Source organism: Pholcus phalangioides, unplaced genomic scaffold, assembly GCF_987345545.1.
Source record: "Pholcus phalangioides strain wild (caught in Gottingen) unplaced genomic scaffold, Ppha-v1.0 ptg000015l_1, whole genome shotgun sequence".
NCBI classification, from domain to species: Eukaryota; Metazoa; Arthropoda; class Arachnida; order Araneae; family Pholcidae; genus Pholcus; species Pholcus phalangioides.
Window position 1 is genome coordinate 101,841,276 of NW_028301608.1, and position 6,991 is coordinate 101,848,266.

Below are 6,991 nucleotides of genomic sequence, written 5' to 3' on the forward strand. Positions count from 1 at the left end.
TAAATATAATAGTTCACACGAGGACTATTGATTCCGGTTTAATCTCTCAGAGATTTAATATTTGAAAAAAAACTGCAAAGTGTTTCCCAGGAAATGATAATAATGGGAGAAAAATTTCCCGATCATTCCAACAAGGATGAAATTTCAACGAAGGAATACGCAACCAGTTTATTCGAAAAGTCTCTAGTGACCGGAGTTTCTAACATAGTGTGTACGAAAAATAGATTCAACAAAACGTTCAAGATATTAGTGCTCGTTTTCTGTACTGGCGGATTCTTCTACCAGGCTTCAGAGTTCGTAGTTTTCTATTTTACCCATCCACACGTCGTTGATATTGAAGTTTATTCGCCAGAAAAAATCATGAGACCAGCCTACACATTTTGTAACATTAACGGGTGAGTAATCATTTCGATTACACTTACGATATTACTGAATTAAATCCTAAAACATACGGTTTTGTTTCGGAAATATAATTAGTTGTACATAGTTCTCTCACATACATTCGATGATGTATGTTGTGAGATTCTTGATCTTTCCTTTAGTGAGAAGTGTAAGAATATGCAAGGGCCGACAAACCCGGCAATGATATATCATATCAGTGTTCAAGACCGCGCGTAGACATATATAACTTAGGAGTGGGTGACATATTTTCTCATTTTTTGGGGGGTTCCGCATCAATTCTACGCATTTTAATGATCCCTGTGGTAAAAAAGGGTGTTTTAGACCTACTTCCAGAGGAGTCTATAATGTAAATCTGTTTTTAACCACTGGTCCACGGACCGGTGGTGATACGTATGTTTATGGCAGTTCGCAAACAATTTAGCCCAATATATATATATATCTACTCTATAATATAAAATCACAAACTCGAAAACGGCCTGTTGCTAAGCAATCGAGTGACGGAAGTGGGTGAAGTTTTTGAGTGACGGAAATCTGTTACGTTTTTGTGTTACGGAAGTCGGTTACGATTTTGGGCCGAGTATTCATTTAACTGTAGCACATATTGGGACCCATTTGACCCATCGGGACCATGTTATGTGCATGTACCGAGAGGCTCCTACATCCTACAGCAGAGCCCTTAGGCTGGAATTTAGATTTCCAGCCCCCAAACCAGCTTTTCAGGGGCCCTTCTGTGATTAATTTATAGTGTCTAAAATCAAAAAGTGATAAGAATCGTTGTGGTCTCTGTCAGCCCTGCCCTTGTGGGGGGGGGGGGGGTCCATGCCGAAAGCTATGTATATGTATAATATACAAACAACAGCAGTGCTCCCAACACAGGGTCGGGGTACCCGGAGGAGATTTCACGTATAAGTAAAAAGTTTTCATTTCCAGGGGCACTTGATGGATCTCATTGTTTTCTTGCTGCTTTAACGTTGAAAAATTTGCGATAGCGGAAGCAAAAGATATATCCAGTCTGGGGCCCCACCAAAAGTATGGGAATTGGTGTCCCGGGTAGTTGGGAGGGGGCCCTGGATTTTATTCGTTGGTAAAACGAATACAAATGAAAATTTTTCATGGCACTCGCTCCGGGGGATGACCGACAAGCTTCCAAGTCGGACGCCCTATGTTTACAAGTTTCATTTTGGGGGCCCTGGATGAATCTCAATCTTTTCTGTTATAGAATTTGCAACAGCGGAAGCCCGAGATAAAGCCAGTCTGGGGCCCCACCAAAAGTATGCTAATTGGTGTCCCGGGTAATTGGTTGGGGGCCCTGGATTTTATTCGTTGGTAAAACGAATACAAATGAAAATTTTTCATGACACTCGCACCGGGGGATGACGACAAGCTTCCAAGTCGGGGGCCCCATGTTTAAAGGTTTCATTTTGGATCCCTGGATTTTATTCGTTGGTAAAACGTATACAAATGAAAATTTTTCATGGCACCCGCACCGGGGGATGACCAACAATCTACCAAGTCGGGGGCTCCATGTTTACAGGTTTGATTTTGGGGGCCCTGGATGAATCTCATTCTTTTCTATTGTAGAGTTTGCAACAGCCGAAGCCCGAGATATAGCCAGTCTGGGGCCCCACTAAAAATCTGCGTATTGTGTCCCCGCTACTGGATGTGGGGCCCTGGATTTTATTCGTTGTAAAATTGATAAAAATGAAAAATTCTCGCAGGGGGGGGGGGGTGTCTGACAAGCTTCCAGGTCAGGCATTCCATGGAAATGTTGGCAGGTTGTAATTCGGTGCCCCTGGATGTATCTCATTGATTTTTGTGGTTTAACATTGTAAAATTTGCAACACATCGGTAGCCCAAGATATATCCAGCGCGGGGCCCCACTGAAATTCAGCGAATTGAATCTGGGGACCCCCATGGGGAAGTTTTCTGGGGGTACTTGATGAATCTCATTTGTTTTTTGTTGCTTTATTATTATTTTTATTAAAATTCGCTTCTTCAGTAAGCTGGTGCTTTCACACGCCCCTTTCCTCCTTTCCATAGCACGCTGATGAAGTGGGACGAAATAAACAAGATATGTTGGGAAGAGAAGTGGGGGGGGGGTTGGCCGCCAAAGGTGGCAGGGGGGCAGAGCTCCCCTAGTATATATATATATATATATATATATATATATAAAGTTATTATTTCTATATCCCACTGTCAAATAATTTTTGCCGGTCCGCAAATGATTCTTCTTCAAGTATTTATCTTTCTGCTGTGGTCCACAAATTGTGTTTTTCCTAAAAAAATTTATTTTTTACAAGTCCGTAAATGATTTCTCTCATTTCCACCGGTTCGCAGGTGTGAAAAGATTCAAGAACACTCATTAGATCATTCACCGCAATTGATTTTTCACTTTCTGCAGTTACTTATGATTTCGAGAGTGATTTTTTTGTCCTTTTCAATGTTATACTTTCCAGAATAAAAATTTGTCAAAAGAAAAATTTATAATAAGAAAAGAGTAAAATAAGCAAACTAATTTAGTGATTAGCACATAAACTATTAAGTAGTTTATAAATAAGATAATCAATTATATTTCATGAAACATAATGCGAAGTTTTCAACAGCTGTCGGATGTATGAATTCAGGAAAAAAAATCCACCTGCCTTTGCGAGAGAGAAACTAGGGCGGACGCACTAGACCACTACGCTACAAAGACAATGTAATCTCGCCTTAGAGCTCGTGTGTGCCGAACGGGACCGTACATCAGCCCAATCGTGCGAATATAGTAAACGCTAGTTTCAGATTCTGCGAGTGGGTGGCGTTACGGATTGGTTCAATAACCTGAAATTCAAGTTTTTAACCAATAAACAACGGCGCCGGCTGGCAGAATTGGAAACCAGCGGGCACTATGTTTGTTCCCTAACTCAAGCCAATTACTGGCGACTTGACCAAAGATGATGTCACTCACTGATGATCATCTTCTGATTAGTCGCCATCTGGTGGCAGTGTCATGAATTGTGAGCTTTGGTTAAGTTAGATCTGACTGGTCCCATTTAACACACACGAGCTCTAAGGAGAGAGGTTCGTTGCCTTTGTAGCGTAGTGGGTCTAGCACACTCACCTGAAAAGTGAGAGGTCATTGTCTCGATTTCTCGCAACGGCAGTTGAATTTTCTTTTCTGAATTTACCTATTTTTGTTTCTTCTTTTTTTTATTTTTCTATATTTTTTTCCAGTTACCTTGTTGGGAGTTTTGCCTACTGTGGCTTCTGATTTTGTATATGTTTGTGTTATTATAAAGAAATATTCTTCTTTTATTTTTTCAATCTCGATTAATAGACGCCTTTGATGGCCACATGCATTACAGGATCAAAAGAAGCAAATATTGCGAGAGATATCCTGATAATTGTTACGAGCCTAGTGATATGGACACTTTCTGTCAGAACCATAAGGAGTTCTGCACTTATTTCGATGATATTTCCATTAAAACGGTGAGTGAATCCGCCTACATATCAAGCAAAATAACTCATGAAAGATAATTATAAAATATTTATGCATTGATAATGATTATTAACTTGATTTTTTAATTAGGCCTATATTGTTCATAATCAAAAATATCAGTGAATTATTTTTATTTCACACATTTTAAATAGACAGGGTATGTCTATTTCAAGTATGTTTTTGGGTTTTTCTTCCTGTCATTCCATTTATTTATAATTTTGATTTATTAATATCAAAATATCATCATCATCAACAACCATTTTCAATCCACTGCTGGGTGAAGGTCTCCTCTAAATTTTTACAATATCAAAATATATAAGATATTATTTTGCTTTTCTATCACTGCATTATATTTTTCAATAATTTATGTATACAGCAGACTCTGGACAATCCTACCTAATTTGGCGGAAGAAAGAGCAGATAACAGACAGGTTGGATAGGCAGGAGTTCTATAAATGCTCGCTTCTCCTTCGCCTACCCATTTTATATTCAAAAACACCCTTTTCATACTAAAACCCGATCTAATTCATATTCCCCGACTTCCCAGTACAGTGAGTACTCAATAAATGTTTGTTATGTACTGAACTGTAGGTTTTAAAAATTTATTACAGATTAAATAATCCAAGAAGAAACATATTGGACGCATTTTATGATAAATTCAACTAACTTGTAGTCAGTGTAATACATGTCTAACTTCATTGCAGAAAACATAAAATCACTGCACAGTATGAATATATCCATTTTTGAAATAAACAAAACATAAACATCCATTTAGTCCCATTTACATGGGAAATTTACTATTTCCCTGTAAATGGGAAAAAGAATTATAGATATCGTCAGAGGTCGCGTAGGTCAGCCGGTCAATCCGCCGGGCAAAGGATTATAGGAAAGGAGGTTGCACTACCTAAGTATCCCCAATAAAGAAGAGACAATTCCTGCTCCCCGTTTTTTCCCCTACGGGGAGGGGGGGGGGGAGTTGTCAAGCGGGTGCCAGCACTCCCGAAGCTGCCACAATATTACACATGTAAACAGGGCTCAAGTTCAGAACCAGACACAAGGGGGGGGGGAAATCAACATTCTTAGATAAAGCGGGCGGATTTATTTTGGATTGATTCTAGCTTGTACTGGGGGTAGTGGGGGCCCCAAATTTCGCATGCATAGCAGAGTATGGGAAGAATGTAAGTATAGTAACAAAGGAGTCTGACATCGCGAGTAGAATGCTTAAGGTATTAACCCCAAAGAAGAGTTTTTGGAGACATTTCTGATGAATGTAATCGACACGTGCAGATTGTAACGTAGGCCTTCAGATTTGTAGGTAGGTAAGTTATTGATCTAGTATGAAAATTCGAGAGGAAGTAATTGACCAAAAACTTTCATGTGAAAACTGTTTTTGAAACATTCATGGGCATCTTCCATAATGAGCAGCGGTCAGAGATGGAGCGCCCGAGTGGTGCAGGTGGGAAGATGCTCGAATTCCACCATGAGGGTTACCGTAAAGGGAGAAGAACATCGGAAGAAAATTATTTGTCTACGAGCCTGGAGCAACCACCGATAGATGGTGCCTCCATTTCCCAGCCAACTCCACTTGTTGGAAATTGCCGAGCGGTGATATGACCGGAGTTGGCGTGCTGTTAGGTAGTCAATGATGGAAGTCAGATTATTTTGCAGAAGTTCCTGATCGGACTCGTGGTAAATTACGCAATCATCAGCAAAAAGATACAGATGTCTGGGAGATCATTAATATAAGTTAAGAACAATAGTTATAATAGTTATAACTAATTATATTATATTATCTAACTATTTATATTACTAATTGTATTATCTAATTAACATTGCTTTGGGATATTGTCACCGTTTTTGATTGCTAGTGATTATGCAAATCTACAAATTCAATTGATGTTCTGATTTAGACACTCTTCACACGAATCCTTTGCCTCTTGTGTGTGTGTGTTTTTTAGATAAAAATTCCGGACCCAAATCTGACCAAATCAGCAGAGCGAGACATCACTTTGAAGGAGTTGAAAGAGTTAGGTCATACTTTTGAAACACTATTAATTTCAACCAGCGTCAGGGAAAAAAAGTAAACATTTTCATGATCTTATAATGTATTGTATTCACTACTAGTATTAGAAAGCGGTTATTTTGACCATAAAACCCATTTGGCATGCGATTATATCTAAACGGGTAGTTTCAGTTTATTGGAATTTAATGACTTTTCTATAACCTTAACAATTTTGAATTACTAGAAATTTATTTTTTCTATGTTTCTTAGTTGAGTCGTTGAGATTGGTCGTGCTCGGTTTGTTTAGTTCGCTGAACGAACCGAGCATGACTCCGCTTCGATTGAATCGTAAAACGAAGTTCCACCTGGAACGAGTGTCAAAAAGACTTCCATATAGATTTCGCACTAATGTGCAGTGCACGTCGCTCAATGTGATCACGTCGGGACTCACAAGTTGTCTGATAACAATAACCGATTGATACTCATATTCGGAAAAATCCCGGGTGAAAATTCGATGATAAAAAACAGAATCCTGCCATTCGACCGAACGGGGCAATACTCTGTTTTCCTTTCCAACATAACATGCTTCAAAATGTCAAATCATGTATTTTTTGTTGTTGTTGTTGCTCTGAATCAAGGTTTCCTGTCCCGTCTCATTTAAGTAAAAATCCTTTTTTTTTTGGTCGGAAATTGTGAGAACCTAAAATGGAACACCGTCCAATTTATACTGCATTATGAATTGCGGTACTTTTTATAATGCACGATGGGTTCTATAATTCCTCTTGTGAATATCTTCCAGCCGAGGCATGCTGAAAATTGAGTAGACACTAACATTCAAAAAACCTGGTGTTCCGATTTTTATGGCATGCCGGATAATACGGGGGAATGCGATACACGTATTCACATATAGTGCATACGTACATGAATATAGTATAATGCATTGGTCATTATCAAAGTAAATGCCCTTAACATCGCCCTATATAAATGCGTTTTTTTTATTCTTATATTAATGCTTGCTTCATATACTTATATTCATCACGTTGCATGTCTAATGTAGCTAGCTTAATGACTATCAACCTTCACAATAATCTTTTGTTTTCGTTCAAATT